Genomic DNA, 17,534 nt, shown 5'->3' on the forward strand with positions numbered 1-17,534 from the left:
GGTCCACAGCTGCCACTCCAGCTGAAACTGGCCCAAGAAGGCTGTTCTGGGGTCTCCTCAGGGCAGTTGTAGGTCACGACTGAGGTGCACTGGCAGAGCTGTGCAAGGACCCAACACTTGAATACTGAAGAGTTGTTGGAGAACATTGACAATACATTGACTAAGCTAGGCATGGTGTCAATGTGCATATGGGGTAATTTCACGAGCACCATGCACATTAATATGGGGGGGGACAGGGAGGACCATCCCCACCCTGTAAAGTGTAGTTCCTCTGTCACAGTGACTGCGACAAGGGCGCAGTCATACTCCACAGATCTGTTCTTGGGGCATCTGTCAGATCTACTGGCTGTAGCAACAAAGACCTTTTTCTGCTGTTTACACCTCTTGTTAGTTCTGCAGAGCCAGCACAGCTGAGGGCTGGTATCATGAGCCTGCTGACGCTTGTTTACCCGGGACCCACGAAGCCAGGTCCCAGTTGGAGGCTCTGCCCTGGCGGTCCTATTGGTGGAGTCCCAGAGCAGCTGACTGGCTCGCTAGCCCTACTCAAGCCAACGGCAGGAACAGGCTGTCTGAACTGGGTTCCACCCTGTTCTAAACTGTGCGCCTTGCGGCTCCCACGGCTTGAGTTCCTGGCATCCTGACCCGGGGTGACTCCTAGCATCCGATCCGTGCTTCTGACCCCGGTATCCTGACCCTGCCGCCTCCTGTCTTGTGACCCTGGACTCTGGGTCTGTCTGCCCGTGACCCGGCCGCGACAGCTTGTTTGGACCACAATTACCTTGAGGGAGCGAGCTTGGTGCGAGGATGGACCCAGCAGCACCACTGCAGCCACTAGAAGCATCAGACTCGCCCAGATGTGCCCTCCGCCTCCAGGCAGATAATCAAGCACTGAAGGCCCAAGTTGCCCAGCTGACCTCGGATAATCAGCGGCTGCAGGAGCAAGCGAGGCAGCTCAGCACTGAAAATACCGTGCTGCGCACACAGTGCAGAGAGCCTTGCAATACTATTGCCCCAGCAGTTCCGGTGCTGCATGAACCATGCCAGCTTCTGATATGTCCCCAAATCCATCCCTCTGACCAGGCTAAAGCAGCCCTGGTAATCAGCCTGCTGACAGGAGACTGTCCCCTGCAGGCCATTATTCAGGGACACAGAGAAATAACACAGTTTGGTATGATCCATTCCCCGCATTGTCCCCTGACCCTTGGCATCTCCTGGCTGACCCTTCATAATCCCCTCATTCACTGACGAGAACAGAAAGTCACCGTCCCATCAGAGCTCTGCTGACAGCAGGGCCGGGACCCGCAGACATTGCACCCAGACCCAAGAAGGCTCAAGTAGGTGCAGCTGCCCACACTGAAGCACCCACGGGAGGAACTATGGAACTCCCCCCCCCCAAGCGCCATATCTACGCTGATGTCTTTGAGAAGAAGAATGCAGAAAACCTCCCCTTGCACTGGGACTAGGACTGCCCCGTAGAACTTCAGCCGGGCGATGATATCACTTGGATGGATATACACAACGTTAGAGCCTGAACTGACGGCATTGTGAGAATATCTCCAAGGGAACCTGGCCCAGGGGCTCATCTGCAAATCAACTTCACCAGCCAGCACCCCGGTCCTTTTCATAAAAAGGAAGGATGGAAGCCGCCGCCTCTGTGTTAATTACCGAGTCTTAAAGCAGATAATAATCTGGAACCGTTACCCACGACCCCGATCCCTGAGTTACTGGACCTTGTGGGGCTGCCTGCATATTCATGCAACTGGATCTCCAGGGTGCTTACAATCACCTCTGGATTCGATAGGGGGATGAATGGAAGACGGCCTTTCGGACTGGCTATGGCCCCTTTGAATATTTAGTTATGCCGCTCAGACTGACGCACCAGCAACGTTCCAGCATTTTATCACCAACATGCTCCGAGACCTACTGGGCCAGTTCGTGGCACTTAGACAACATACTGATCTTCTCGACGAACTGGCCCAACACATCACACATGGCCATACAGTCCTGGGGAGACGACGACAACACAGTCTCTACACTAACTTGGAGAAGTGCTCATTTGATCAGACTTCAGCTGAGTTCCCGGGATTCATCCTGTCCCCGGAAGGAATCAAGATGGATCTGCACAAGGTCCAGGCAGTCCGCAACTGGGCAGCCCCTCACAATGTGTGTGACCTTCAATGTTTTTTAGGCTTCGCAAACTTCTACCGCAGGTTCATTTAGAATCTTTCAAAACAAGCCGAGCCCCTCACTGTCCTACTCTGAAAAAACGCCAAGTTTCATTGGTCACCCAAGGCCCAGCATGAAGCTCTGAATTGAATCTTGCTTTCACCACTGCTCCAGTATTGGCCCACCCCAACATGGCACAAGCTTTTGTTATGGAAGTTGATACCTCTAGTACGGTGATCAGAGCAGTGCTCTCCCAAAGGCATGGACCCAAGCAAATGCTACACCCTATTGCCTACTACTCAAGGAAGCTTACACCTGCTGAGTGAAACTAGGAGATCTTGGGCAAGGAGCTCCTGGCAATTAAGACCGCCTTCAAAGAGTCATGACACTACTTGGAAGGGACCTGTCATCCGTTCCAAGTGTTTACAGACCACAAGAATCTGGAGTACCTGTGCAGGGCCAAGGCCCTGAACCAACCACAGCTCCAATAGGCCCTATTCTTTTCCCAGTTCAACTTTACCTTGATCTACCACCCTAGAACCAGGAACAGCAAGGACAATGCCTTGTCCCAAAGATATGGCTCTGAGCCACAAGGCCCCAGTCTGGAACCAGCCCATATTCTCAAGTGCCATAACTTTCGTAATGTGACTCGCCGCCAGGACCTGCTTGCGCTCATCCGCTCTGTCTCCATCTCCGTAATTCCACCTAACAAGTTGGCCATTGTTAACTGAGAACTACATGACACCTGGGAGGGGATCACATTTGTGAGAGACAGTGGTAGGTCAATGGAACAATTCTGCTGTCGACCTAACCTAGCTACTGCCTCTCAGGAAGGTGGATTACCTACAACGATGGGAGAACCCCTCCCTCATGAGTGTAGGTAGTATCTACACTGAAGTGCTACAGTGATGCAACTTCAACTCCTTCCTAGCTCTGAGGAATTAATCTGAGAAAGGACTGAGCAGAATCTGCTCCATGAGGAGAATACATTGGCTTGGATATGTTTAAGTGATAAGTGCATAATTCCAGAAGAGGAGGAGAAACTAGTATGCTGCAAAGGGGCTAAAGGGAGGGAGGGAATGAAAGGCAGGTTATAACATGAAGCCTCTCAGCCTAGGCAGGAAACTGAAATGCAAAGATGATGACTTAGCCTGCAGGCAACGCACAGGGGCAGTTCCAGAAGACTGGACAAAAGCTAATGTTGTGCCAATTTTTAAAAAGGGTAAACAGGATGACCTGGGTAATTGCAGGCCTGTCAGTCTGACATCAATCCCAGGCAAGATAATGGAGCGGCTGATAACAGGACTTGATTAATAAAGAATTAAAGGGGGGCAATGTAATTAATGCAAATCAACATGGGTTTATGGAAAATAGATCCTGTCAAACTCACAGGATCTTTTTTTGATGAGATTACAAAGTTTGGTTGATAAAAGTAATAGTGATGATATAATACATTTAGACTTCTGTAAGGTGTTTGACTTGGTACTACACAACATTTTGATTAAAAAACTAGAATGATATAAAATTAACATGGGATTCGTTAAATGGATTAAAACTGGCTAACCAAGAGGTCTCAAAATGTAATTGAAAATGGAGACTTGACATCAAGCAATGTGTTTCCAGTGGGATCCCGCAGGTATCGGTTCTTGGCCTGACCCTATTTAACATTTTTATCAATGACCTCGAAGAAACCATAAAATCATCACTGACAAAGTTTGCAGATGACACAAAAATTAGGAGAGTGGTATATGACGAACAGGATAGACCACAGATTCAGAGTGATCTGGACCTTTTGGTAAACTGGGGGCAAGCAAACACTATGCATTTTAATAAGGTTAAATGTAAATATATATATATATGAACAAAGACTGTGGGCCATACTTACAAGATGGGGGACTTTATCTTGGGAATCAATGACTCAGAAAAAGATTTGGGGGTCATAATGGCTGATCAGCAGAACATCAGCTCCCAGTTTAACACTGTGGCCAAAAGGGCTAATGCGATCCCTGGATGCATGAAGAGGGGAATCTCAAGTAGGAGTAGAGAGGTTATTTTTCTTCTGTATTTGGCACTGGTGCAACTGCTGCTGGAATCCTGTGTCCAGTTCTGGTGCCCACAATTTCAGAAGGACGGTGATAAATTGGAGAGGGGTCAGAGAAGAGCCATGAGAACGATAAAAGGATTGGAAAACCTGCTGTATAGTGAGAGACTCAAACAGCTCAATCTATTTAGCTTAACAAAGAGAAGGTTAAGGGGTGACTTAATTACAGTCTATATGAACCTAGATAGGGAACAAATATTTAATAATGAGCTCTTCAATCCAGCAGAGAAAAGTATGACATGATCCAAGTGCTGGAAGTTGAAGCTAGACAAATTCACACTGGTAATAAGGTGTTAATTTTTGAGAGAGAGAGAGAGTAATTAACCATTGGAACAATGTACCAAAGGTTGTGGTGGATTTTCCATAACTGACCATTTTTAAATTAAGATGGGGTGTTTTTCTAATAGCTCTGCTCTGGGAATTATTTGGGGAGGTTTTAGGGCCTGTGCTATACAGCTGGTCAGACTAGATGATCAGAGTGGTCCCTTGTGGCTTCGGAATCTACGAATCTACTTGCCTAAGACACAGGAAAAGCCCTATGGAGAAATGTGCAGTCAGATACAGGAGATTCAGCTCACTCAAGCCCTGGAGCAGAAAGACTGTAATCACAAAGAGCTTGATGGGGACATAGCAGGGCAAGGCAGAAACACTATATGCAAACTATCTACAAACCACTATGTAATCTGCAACTGCCGTCAGCAAAATAAAGGAGGCAGCTTGGGTTGCACTGTTGGAGGACCAGTCCTTGAAGCCCAGGCAGCGGTAATCTCAGACACTTCCCAGAACCTGCTGAGTGTACTGCACACATCCCGGGCTACTGTGCGTTACAGGAGGACAGACAGTATGTAGTGTGTGCTGTATCCCAGGAGAACAGAGTTTCTCCCATTAGTGACAGGACTGTTTCAGCTTAGAAAGCATGAGCTTCACAGAAGACAAAAGTGGTGTGTGACACAATGAGGAGGAATAAGAGCGCGTCCCAAGGGGGATATAATTGATGAATACCTCTCTCTGTCTGAAGTCTAAGGGAAATGACTCCTAGCAAGGCATGCGGAGTCTTGGAGGTGAAGAGGGCCCAGGCATTCAAAGAACAGCAGGTCCCATAGACTACTGACACTTTGGTGGTTAGGTTGACCCCCGGTCACGTTTCCCAGGCTCCATCAGAGTGCCACTTTATCAGGAATAACCCTCCCCTCCATCTTGGAGAACCCCTGCTGTAACAGAAGACAGATAATACGGATCCCACGCAGAAGGCTCCTGGGTTTGACTTTCCACGGTCATCTTGGTCAACTCTGAATCGAATCCAAACCAAGCATGGTAGATGTTGACATTTAATGCACAAATGGAAAATCAAGGACTCCCCGGTGTGCGAGTGTGGTTCCCCACGACAGACCATCGAACAGATCACTACTGCCAATTGATAGATACGAAGGAGGCATCACTGCAATAAATTCTGCTACACCTGATGTAGCCATTTGGCCCAATCAACTTCAGGTGAAATTGTAGATGCTGCTCTACACCAGCCATACGAAATAGGAAGACGACGCCCTCACTGAGAAATCTCTGTGCGCTCACTGGGAGCAGTGGGGATTTGTGCTGCTGGCACAGCAAGCCCAAGCGTTTGAAGTGGCTGGGAACAGCACTCCCAGGGGGACGACATGGCTACTGCCCTAGCCTGGAGGTGAAGGCATCGGGCAGCCTCGGCGACAGTGACAATTGTAGGGAACCCCGCACTGATGCAGCTTCACCCGCACTAGCAGCAATGGAGCAGATAGCATAGACTGACAGCATTTTAGCACCATCACTTAGATTTGCTCTGAGCAGAATTAGACCATACACTAGTAAAAATACCAGACGATGGTCTATACGTTACCACCTTGCCAGCATCAGTAGAGCTGCATCAGTAGACAATTATACCAGGGAAATTATTTTCATCAAGAACTTTGTTTATTAATAAGGGTGTCTGGGAATACAGAGTGCACGTTACACTAACAGCCATTCTTACACCTTAACCGAACACTTGGGGAAAGAGATTAGTTGTTTGAAGCATGCAGGGACTCAGTCCCACACCTCACTGATATCACAACAGCCGGGCAAGCAGTAGAGTCCCTGCTCTAGACCAGTCCATGGAGCTACTGTTACTGCAATGTTAGAGACTGACACACACAGGTAAAGAAATCCAGGGCTAAAGTCAAACTCTAGCAAACACCACTCATCCTTAATTCTGATCATTTAATCCAACTAGGGCAGGGTCCATGATCAGTGAGGAAGCTGCATTTCTGGGAAGCAGTGGCTTACAGTGTGCACCTCCAAGATGGTTTTACGTACCAAGTCATCCCATAAGCGTATTTAAATAATTCAGATAAGTGTATTTCCATGAAATTTACACAGCAACTCTTTCTAACACTTAGTGGAGCCAATAAATGCAGTAAAAGCAACTGGGGTGATACGGAACAATCATTTGCTGGGTGAAAGAGACCTGAAATAAGGACTGTTTGCTGTTGAAGTGTCCCAGAGGTGTAGATGCTGATGTTTAGCTACTCACAGAGGCAATTCCCGGAGAGCGGACAGGATTTCTGCCACTGTACTGCCTGGTCTTCTCTTGGTCTAGGAAAGCAAACGCAGCTCTGGGAGAGCCACACACAGCAGCACGGGCTGTATGTGCAGACTGACCCTGTCTCAAATACTGTAGCTTCAGGGTTTTCTGTGTGAATATTTTAAGAATGGGCAGATTATGCAAATGGAGAAAGGCAGGAATCAAAACCAGACTCCAGGTGCTGGATGGGTTTAATCATGAGCAGCCCTGTAAGTTCATCACAATATCCTGAATCACCTTCAACAGTTCCAGATCCTCACAGAAACCCTCAGCAGTGGGCATAACCATGGATATCCTGGCAACTGCAGTCCTAAGTGAGTGAGGTACAGACAGAATAAAGTTCTCAAAGGCCATCTGAAAAGACAGTTACCTTTTCTGTAACTGGCGTTCTTCGAGATGTGTTGCTCGTGTCTATTCCACAATAGGTGTGCGTGGTCGCCACGTGCACCGGTGCCGGAAGTTTTTCCCCCTAGCAGTACCCGTAGGGGAGTGCCCCTAGCGACCCCTGGAGTGGCACCTCCATGGCGTGGTATAAGGGGCGCTGCATGCTCCCCCCACCCTCAGTTCCTTCTTGCCAAACAACTCTGACAGAGGGGAAAGAGGGCAGGATGTGGAATTGACATGAGCAACATATCTCGAAGAACACCAGTTGAAGAAGAAAAGACAGTTATCTTTTCCATGAGTGATTGCTCATGTGTATTTCACAATAGGTGATTCCAAGCTGTATCCGTCGGAGGTGGGTAGGAGTTCACAAACTCTTGGGACGGAGCACAGCCCTGCCGAACCCGGCGTCTTCCCTGGTCTGGGAGACGATCGCATAATGTGAAGTGAACGCGTGAACTGCAGACCAGGTGGCAGCCCTACAAATGTCCTGAATGGAGAAATGGGCTAAAAAGGCAGCCGACGAGGCCTCGGCCCTACTCAAGTGCACCCTCACAATCAACGGCGGGGAGATTCCCGCCAAGTCGTAACAGGTACATATGCACGAAGTGATCCCATTGGAGAGCCGCTGAATGGAGATCGGCCGACCCCTCATGCATTCGGCCGAGGCGATGAACATCTGCGAAGACTTCCTGAACGGCTTAGTCTGTTCCAGGTAAAAGGCCAGAGCCTGTCTAACATCCAGTGTGTGGAGGCGGCGCTCCTCACTGGACACATGGAGCTCGTATGTGGTCCGTCACGCTAGACTCAGGATGAGGCCCCTCCAGCTCTGGTTGGCCTCGGAGTTCTCCCAGGCCAGAGACAGGATGGACACAGTCCTCCCTGTGTCTGAGCCGGTGATCGCTGCCCTACAATGGGGAACATGCTCCGCGGGGTCCTGTTCAGGGGCAGGCCCCCGTTGGTGGAACTGGTGTCCGACGTTTCGGACCTGGGGTGGGGAGCCCATGTGGGGGACGTTCAGACCCAAGGTCTGTGGTCTGCGCAGGACCTTGCCCTGTATATAAACGTCAAGGAGCTCAGGGCAGTCCGGCTGGCATGTGTGGCCTTCCACTCGCACTTGGAGGGCAGATTAGTCAGGGTTCTCACGGACAACATGGCCTTGATGTTCTACATCAAGAGGCAAGGCGGGGTCCACTCCTCTGCCCTCTGCCAGGAAGCCCTCAGGCTGTGGGACTTCTGTATAGCCCACGAGATTTGCCTACAGGCCTACCACCTACGGGGTGCCTGGAATTTGTGGGTGGATTGCCTCAGCCGAGACTTCTCCTCTCAGCACAAGTGGTCTCTACACCCAGAGGTGGTGCACAGACTTTTCCAAGAGTGGGGAACTCCCCAGGTGGACTTGTTTGCGACTCGGCAGAACAGCCGGTTTCCCTGGTTCTGTTCCGGGGGGGGGCCTGGGACAGGGCGCAATCTCCGATGCCTTCCTCTTATCCTGGTCAGGCCAATTTCTCTATGTCTTCCCACCAATCCCACTGATCGGCAAAGTCCTGGAAAAGATAAAGACGGACAGGGCCCGGGTCCTCCTGATTGCCCCAGCGAGGCCCAGGTAACATTGGTACGGGACCCTCACAAGCCTGGCGGTCACCCCACCATGGCCATTGCCGTCCTGCCCGGACCTGCTCTCCCAGGACCAGGGCCACCTCCTCCACCCCACCCTAGCAGCACTCCACCTCACGGCGTGGCTGCTCAGTGGTTAGGCTGGGAGGAAAGGACGTGCTCAGAAGGAGTTCAGCGCATGCTCTTGGAAAGAAGGTGACCCTCCACATATCGAGCCTACTTGGGAAAGTGGTCTCAGTTTTCCCCCTGGCTACTGAGCGGGGCATTTCCCCCGTGGCTGCCCTGATCCAGCTCATTTTAGACTATCTCCTTCACCTTAGAGCCCAGGGCCTGGCGCCCTCATCCATCAAGGTGCACTTAGCGGCCATATCAGCCTTCCACCTGCCAGTGCAGGGGCACACGGTATTGTCCCATGCTATGACTGGCCGATTCCTTAGGGGGTTGGATCGTCTCTTCCCATATGTAGGGCCCCCAGTCCCACAGTGAGACCTGAACTTGTTGCTGGCCCAATTGACTGGTCCCCCCTTCGAACTACAACTGCGTGCTCCTGGTCACACCTCTCGTGGAAGGTAGCCTTCCTGGTTGCGATCACGTCGGCTAGACGGGTCTCGGAACTCAGGGCCATGACCTCCGAGCCCTTGTAACAGTCCGGGCTGATGGATCATAAATTGTCCTACGGGAATGTCAGGAAACCTCCTCATGCTCAGTTACAATCACTTCTGGTGCTTTTTTGGCAGATGGTTCATGGAAGTGACCAAAAGTCCCACTGGTGATAATTACAGAGGGCTAGACTCGAGCAGTAATTATCCCAAAGTAGCTGAGGAAAGTATCTTCTTGCCAGGGCTGGCAATCTTTCTGGGGACAAAAGTACGTGACACATGGGGATGGAGAAAAGGATTCACCATATTCTTGTGGCACCAGAGAGAATCCATCATCTGTATTTACATAAAATAACCCAAGTCCTCCAACACTGATATATTAGGTTTAAAGGAGACATCTGAAGAAGATAATCCCCTTGTTGTTCTGCTTTGTTTATTATAAGAGATTTGAAATGTGAAAACATCCTGAAATTCTTCAAGAGAAGAGGAATCAGTAGACAGCATGAGCTGCTGAATTCTTTTAATTGTTTTTCAGTTTGTAAGTAACAGCGATGACATTGTGCAATGGATTTAAAAAAGGTTTTTTTAGGGTCACCACATTTTAATGTTTCCTGAAATGGTCACAGTGCAATTCAGTTGGCAAAGATTCAGGAGTAAAGAAGAACTTGCAAAAAACTGGGCTAGTACCTATACATTTCCCCCCCTGCTAAATTCCAAGCATCTTTGGAAGATGACGGCTCTTTCTTTTACTAACTATAAGAGGAGAGAAATTTTTTAGCTTCAAAACAAGTTTTACTGGCATTTCTGGGACAAACCAATGAATTAGAATAAGAGTTAGAATTTACTAAAACTCTACCTCCTTATGTTGGAATAAATAGATTTTACAATCTAGGGACTTTATTTGAAATTTGCCAAGAGTTAATATCTGTCTGTTTATGAATAGTAATTCAGGGCTATTCAATGCAGTCTGTGTAGTAGGGATTTCAGGGGTTCTCTTTATTTGTAAGTGCATATTACCAATTCTGTCGCAGACTATAGTACATCATCTGTGATGATTATCAACATTTATAAACATTTTCTTTAAACCCATAATGCTAGCACTTTTCTTCTCAACCCCAGGACCTTTGCAACATCACATTTAGGGTGGGTGAAACACAACAGGGCGTTGTGACTTCTAGGATCATAGAATATCAGGCTTGGAAGGGACCTCAGGAGGTCATCTAGTCCAACCCCCTGCTCAAAGCAGGACCAACATCAACTAAATCATACCAGCCAGGGCTTTGTCTAGCTGGGCCTTAAAAACCTCTAAGGATGGAGATTCCACACACACATACCCCAGGTAACACATTCCAGTGCTTCACCACCCTCCTGTGAAATAGTGTTTCCTAATATCCAACCTAGACCTCCCCCACTGCAACTTGAGACTATTGCTCCTTCAGACGGGGTTTCAGTAGGGAGACATGGAACATAGGGTGTATTCACATCATGGGGGGTAGCTGGAAGCGGAAAGTGACTGGGTTAATAAGCTGGGTGAGAGGAAGGGCTCAGCAGTCAAGTGTGTGGGAGGGATGGGAGATGTCTAAGTGTTTTGTGGAGAGCCATACCATGCCTGAGGGTAAAGGGAGGGTTAGCCTGGCGGTGGTGGTCAGTGAACAGCTTGAAGCCTGCCTTGGCAGTGTCCAGCTGGGGTCTTAGCTTCTCCTGGATATGGTGGAGATGTTCGACCAGGTTAGAGTCGGCAGGGACAAGGGAAGTCAAGGGGAGGGACATGTGGAACCAGGGATGGAAACCATAGTTGGGAAAAAAGGGGCTCTGCTGGGTGGACTTATGCTCAGACTTGTTGTAGGCAAACTCGGCAAAGGGTAGAAGTTGGACCCAGTCGTTCTGGTGGAAGTTGATTAAACACCACACGTACTGTTCTACAACGAGTTTTACCCATTCTGACTGCCCGTCTGTTTGGGGATGATAGGCGGTGGAGAGACATAGGTCAACATCTAAAAGGAGGAAGAGTTCCTGCCAAAAATGGGAGATGAACTGTGGTCCCCGGCATGACATGATATTGGAAGGTACCTCATGAAGCTTGAAAATGTGGTCAAAAAACAGATGGGCTGTCACCTTTGCGGTGGGGACCTGGCATCAGGGCACAAAGTAGGACATCTTGGAGAGGAGGTCTATGATAACTAATATAGCTGTGTGGTTCGAGGAGTTAGGGAGTTCTACAATAAAATCCACTGATATAGAGTTCCAGGGTCAGGAAGGAGTAGGTAAGGGGATCAGCATGCCCAGGGGCTTAGTATGGGGGCAACATACTTTGCATGAGTCAATGTACGACCTCATGGAGATGTGCAATTGGGGCCACCAGAAACCTCATGTGATCAGTTTCATAGTCTTCCAATGTCCGAAATGGCTGGCCAGAGGTAAGTCATGGCACAGTCAGAGAATTGCAAAATGGGGTGGACCTACTGGGGCTGAATGGGGTGGTTTCCCAGCACCACAGTGGGTCTGGATTTGTGGGGGCACCCTGAGGCAAAGTGTCCAACTTTTCCACAAACGCCATTTCAGCACCTTCTCTTGGGCCATGAAGTGCTTCCTTGTGCTGTCAATCTGCATGGGCTCAGGTCTGGAACTAGGCAAAGGGTGTGCCTGGGGACCCTTGATGCTAAGCTAGAAATGGGTGCCTGCCTGTTTCCTTTCCAGGCGATGGTTCTCGATTCTAATGCAGAGCTCAATGTAGGGTAGCAACTCCATAGGAGGGGTCGACTTGAGCCAGCTCATCTTTTAAGGCGCCGTTCAATCCAAGACAAAAATGGAAGACTTAAGCCTCCTCATTCCAGGCTGTATTGGTGTCCAGGAGCTGGAAGTGGGCTGTGCAGGTGGAGATAGGTCCTGAACCCTGGATGAGGAACTGTAGGGCTGCTTTGGCAGTATGGGCCCGGTTGGGGTCATCAAATACCAGTGAGAAGAAACAAACAAAGTCCTTAAAGCAGCCCAGCACTGGGTTGGCTGTTCCAGGAGGGTGAGGCCCAATCCTAGGGCTTCTCCAGACAGCAGACTGATAACCAGCTCCACTTTCACCTGGTAGTCTGGGAAGAAGGATGGCTGCATCCGGAACAGCAAGCAGCACTATTTAATAAACCCTCAGAGCTTGTGACAGTCACCATCAAACCATTCCAGCAAGAGGATTTTTCAGACCACACTCTGGGGCTGCTGTCTTGGGTGGGCCCGAGGGTTCTGGAGGTGTCAGACCTGTGCTCAGAAGGAGGTGTTCTCTAACTGCAGCTGGGCAATTTGGTTTGGGAGGCTCTGGAATATGGATGCCATCTCCGGGGCTGCAGCACTCAGGTGCTCCATCAAGGCTCTGAGGCCCAGTACAGTGGAGTCTGTGCAAGTTGTCCGGCACTGCCTCTCAGAAGTCAGGTCTAGTGGTTGGAGCTGATGTAGGGTCAGGACTGGGCCAAAGGTGGTGCTAGAATCGAGATCTGGAACAGATTGGGGTCAAACCCCAGATCAGAATCCATAGTCAAGCCAGAATCAGTACCGTAGCCAGAGTCCAAGCCAGGGGTTGAAGCCAGGTGGTCAGAGTCCAGGGACAAGCCAACTCCATATCGGAGGCGAGTCCAGATACAGGCCAAAAGTTGAAGCTAGGTGATCAGAGTCTGAGGGTCCAGGGAGGATCAGGAAGCACAGGCAAGGCCGGAGTGGGTCAGTAGTAGGGTTGGAGCAAGGTCAGAATAGGGCAAAGCTAAGACTGGAACATGGCTTGGGCAAGGCTGGGGCAGGAACAGGATCGGGATCAAGAGCAGGCTGGAAGTCAAGAGTATATGATACACTGCAAGGCAGCAGGAGGGTTCCTGGCCAGGTATTCGGGCTGTTGCAAAGACTGATCTGCAGTCCTGGCGAGGTTGGGAAAACACCTGCGCCTGAGGGTCATCTGACCCAGGCTCTACTCCAGGATAGGCTGCTGCTGAGTTGTTGCCGCATGCCTGGCTGACTGGTGACTCTGCAGCTCTGTTGGAGGGGCACCAATTGAGTTCCTGGGGGCAGATGGACACAAGCCCACCCACTTGTGTACCCACTAAGGGGGGGAGCTACTGAATCCAGGGCTCAAATAAATTCAGGGGAAAACAAATGAGAAAACAGGGACGGGAGTGAGGATCAAAAGCAGAAAGCCAGAGGGGGACACCAAGCAGAGAACCCTGAACAGCACCCATTGCTCCTAAAAGGCATTCAGGGAGCCAGTGGATGTGGCCCAGAGGAACTCTGCCTCAATACTGTGGTTAGATGTTGATAGATGTTTGACTGCATGTGTGTGTTTCCTCCGTGTGCCACCCCAGCCCTGCGCAGACAGCTGGCATGGCAGACATCGAGCGAACTGCCCAATGACCACAAGATCCATTAAGGGACAAAGGCACAACCAGACAGGTTTATTGTCAACAAAGCATGGTACTAGTATCCCGCTAACTCTATCAGACCACTAATACATGTATGCCGGTAACAATGGACCGGCTAAGTGAACGGCAGGACTTTCTGTTCCTCCCTAGGCCAGACAAAGATACTCCCTCTGAAATATAGCTTTATACCCCAATACAAACAAGTTAGTACTGCCCCTCTGACATAGTTACTGTAGTTATTGCCCCCTGACGTGACTAGTTATCACCCATCACCTTATACATGTTGGTTAAATTAAAATATCTCTATTACGTATTGTCATCCTGACCTTATCTTTTAGGAGGGGTCAGTATGTTACTGTTATCCTTGGGGAATGTTTTTGTACCATCCTTAATATCGGGTGTTCTGGTACCACTTGATATCGGGATGTGTTTGCATGAGTACTCTGTGACTAGAACATCTTAGGAATGTGTATTTCTGCAATACTCAGGCCTGTTCTTGCCAGATTCTGTGAGCAGGTCCGCCTCATATCAGGCCTCTAATACAAGGACTTATATCTCAGGCTCTCTTCCTACTACAGATATGTGACCTAAAGGAGGAGCGGAAATAGGCCCCACAGTAGCAGAGCACTTCCCTGTCCACCATTCTCCTCCTGGTAGATGGATGGACACCTTGGCCAGTGCCAGGAGGAGGTCTTGTGACTTCGTGGGGCCACAGATGGGGTGTGCATACAGCACACTGACTATCATGCAGATGGATTTTGTTTCTTTCTCTGTAGTTCTGGGTAACATTTCTCTAGGTTTCACTCTTGTTTTTCTCTTTCCAGGTGGTGCCCATATTATCACTTGCAGTGAAAGTTATGTTGATGACATCCTTAAAGAATGTCCTAAATATGTCATCTTCTTACCATATTTGATGCTTGAGATTGTTTTGCTCTACTTAGAATTTCTGATGTTACAAGAAACTCTTTCCAATGGAGTCTGAAGATCTACCATGGGCGTTTGCTTTGAAATGAATTGATCTTATCAATTTCGGTTGTCAATTTTCATGACTGCTCCATGAAGGAGGACAGACATGATGCTGATCTTAAAAATGCATATTTTTTGTCAGTGCCAATCACTTTTAAAGTTTTTATTTTTGATACTTGTTGCTTGACACTTAGCATGGTGTCACCATCATGACATATCTCACTCCCAAGATACGTAAAATGACACTTCTAGTGTTTTTTCTTCCACTCTAATGGTTACCTTCCGGCCACTGATAACCATCTATTTTGTCTTTCGCTTGTTGATGAACAAACCAACTTGTTTTGATGTATCTGCCAAAACTGGGTCTTTTTCTTCCATTAAGCAAAGCATTGGCCTAAACAGCACAATGTCATCAGCAAAAATGAGGTCATCCAATTGTGCTTCGTCATTTGTTCATAACATTCCTTGGTTGATTCTGCGGTTACTTTCCTTATGATATAATCAATGACTGGTGCAAACATTAGGGGAACATACTACAACATTGCCTTCCTCCAGTTGCCACTGCAAATCATTAACTGATGTCACCATCTCTGATTACACACTCAGCAATATCATATAGATCCTTGATTATTCTAATTATTTTTGCTGCGCTGTGTATGCTGTCAAAAGCCATCTGGAAATCTATAAAATGTATCACAAGAGGTGCTTGCTTTGTTCTGTAATATGTCTGAGAACAACAATATAGTCTATCAGTGGCCTAAAATCTGTTTGCTCCACCCTAAGTTGAAGGTTTGCTTGTTTCTTGATACATTCCATAATAATGTTGGACCTGATGTTTCCCAGGCATTGAGAGTAATGTGATTCCTCTATGATTATTGCAGTTGGTAAGGTCACTCTTCCGTGGCAATTACCTACTTAAAAAAACCTGCTCCCTTAAGAAAAATAAAACCCACTTGGCTAGTTCTCACTAGGGAATAGGAGTGGTATTAAGTCTGAAGATTTTAAAATCTAAATCAAGAAGTTATAAGTACGTAAACATTCACTTTTCCACATGCACAGTACGAAATTTCTGTTAGAGTTTGAACTGTATAATGTGTGTCGCACTACTGAGTTACACCAATCGCAACTGCATAACTCCATAGTCAGCCATTCTACCTTCTGGTATGTTACTTTTTTACAGAGGAAATTAAAAGCCAAAATCTATTCTAATGACACATCAAGTTGCAAATTTGAATATATATATCACACACACATATATATACACACACACCTATATATAAATAAAAAAATGTCAGGAAACACATTAAAGGTTCTTTCTTAATCTTCAGTTAATATTAACTGTCCCACTTTGCACAGTTGTTTCAATTAGTCGTTAGACGGTTACATTCACCATAGCCTGAGTGTGTCTAACCTTAACTTTTGCACTTATTAATTTGATGGTTTAAACCAGGGGTCTCAAACTCCTGGCCCATGGGACATCTGCGGCCCACGCGCTTCCCCAATGTGGCCTGCGGGGCTCCAGCAGTTTTGGGGCCGGTTTCTCGCTTGGCCCCACCTGCCGCCCCCGGGCTGGGAGGATTTGAGGACTGGCACTGGCCCTAAGGACACCCCTGATTTAAACTCACAATCCTAATGTTCTCTTCACACATGCAGGGTATTAGTCCTGTGACTTCATCATTAGGTTTGCAGGAGATATTCCAGCCCACAGCCTTATTTCCAGCCATTTATTACTTTCTCCAAGAAATTCCCTTTCAGGCTGAATTTTCTCATGCTTAGTCTCAGCCCAAAGGGAAATATATTTTTAAAAGATGAGGCCAATCATTTTTGATTTATGGGGCTGTGAAATATTTACAATTTATTGCCTTTTTAAGAGTCCCAATTTTCTTTTGACCTCTCATAACTCAATTACGGCATGCAATGAAGAGCTCATGCTCCTTATGGATGAAGTCCTACACCAGGGAAGATGTAGATGACATGTTTGAATATGCATGACTAAAAACCAAAAATCTCTCTTGAATTCTGCAACTTTCTTACAGTTCACATTCACAGAGAGTGGACCCTAGGTGCCGTATGGGGTATAATTCAAGCCCTGTATTTAACTACCATCCTCTGACAGTCACTAGAGCAAGGTCGTGCATACATGAAGCAGGGAAAATGTGCACACAGGATCATCTCTTCAGCCAGCACCATGCCAGTGACAATCCTCTTCCAGCCTCCACCTTTTCCATAGGCCAATTGTCCTAACATATGGAAATGTATTTCAATTTGTGATTGTGTCTCACAATGAAACATATGCACTAGTGTAATTTAGGGCACTTGGCAATAGGGAGGGAGAATTGCTCATCAGGAGATGATGGCACTCTAAAAAAAAAAAGGGCCATAGACAAATTACTGATATCCAGAAGCTTTCACATGAGTCAGTTTAACAGAACTGTAGTGAAGCAATTCCCGAAGTTCCCACTTCAAGTCCCGATAAAGCAGATTTTTGTGTCTTTGTCAGGGATGTGGCAAATCCTCAATTTGGAGTCAGTCTGTAAACAAGGGATGGTGATGGCATTCAGAATCGTTTGGATTGTATTCCAAAAAAGTACAGGGGTACAAGGTTTCTTGTCTGCTCTGCCATGTCCCATCAGTAAATAAACAGGGCTAGATTCTGCTCTTTGTAGAAATCTGGAATAGCTCCAGCTAGATTTACACCAATGTGGATAAGACCGAAAGCT

The 17,534-nt window shown here is 47.8% G+C and overlaps 1 protein-coding gene across 12 annotated transcripts in view; it reads right to left on the reverse strand.

The window, feature by feature from the left end:
* ZNF618 (zinc finger protein 618) overlaps positions 1–17,534 on the reverse strand; it is a 270,471-nt gene that overhangs the window by 41,634 nt on the left and 211,303 nt on the right. The gene's annotated exons all lie outside the window — the stretch shown is intronic.

Source organism: Trachemys scripta, chromosome 17 (genome assembly GCF_013100865.1).
Source record: "Trachemys scripta elegans isolate TJP31775 chromosome 17, CAS_Tse_1.0, whole genome shotgun sequence".
Taxonomy (NCBI): domain Eukaryota; kingdom Metazoa; phylum Chordata; order Testudines; family Emydidae; genus Trachemys; species Trachemys scripta.